The following is a 307-nucleotide window of genomic DNA, read 5'->3' as shown; positions in this document are numbered from 1 at the left end:
AGCCAACAAGAACTTCAAATGGGTCGGTGGTCGCAAAAGCAGCCCTTCAACTCAAAGGGATCCTTCATTGCGCATGATCGGATGTAGGCAGTACTGAGATAATCAGTTGCAATTATTTTTATGTATATGTATACTAATCTGATTAATATGCAATTAGTTATTCTATATAACCTGTTAGTGCTAAAGCTGTGGTATGCACACTAGGTGGAACTATCCCCCGTGCATCCAGTGCTGCAATAAAGAATGCCTGCTTTCTAAAACTCCAAAACGAGTCTTAGAGAGTTTCTTCAACCGGCTTTTCGGTATC

The sequence above is a fragment of the Haliaeetus leucocephalus genome, unplaced genomic scaffold (assembly GCF_000737465.1).
Source record: "Haliaeetus leucocephalus isolate CR32 unplaced genomic scaffold, Haliaeetus_leucocephalus-4.0 Scaffold143, whole genome shotgun sequence".
Taxonomy (NCBI): Eukaryota; Metazoa; Chordata; class Aves; order Accipitriformes; family Accipitridae; genus Haliaeetus; species Haliaeetus leucocephalus.
The sequence above is the reverse complement of the archived record's forward strand: the minus strand, read 5'-3'. Positions refer to the sequence as shown.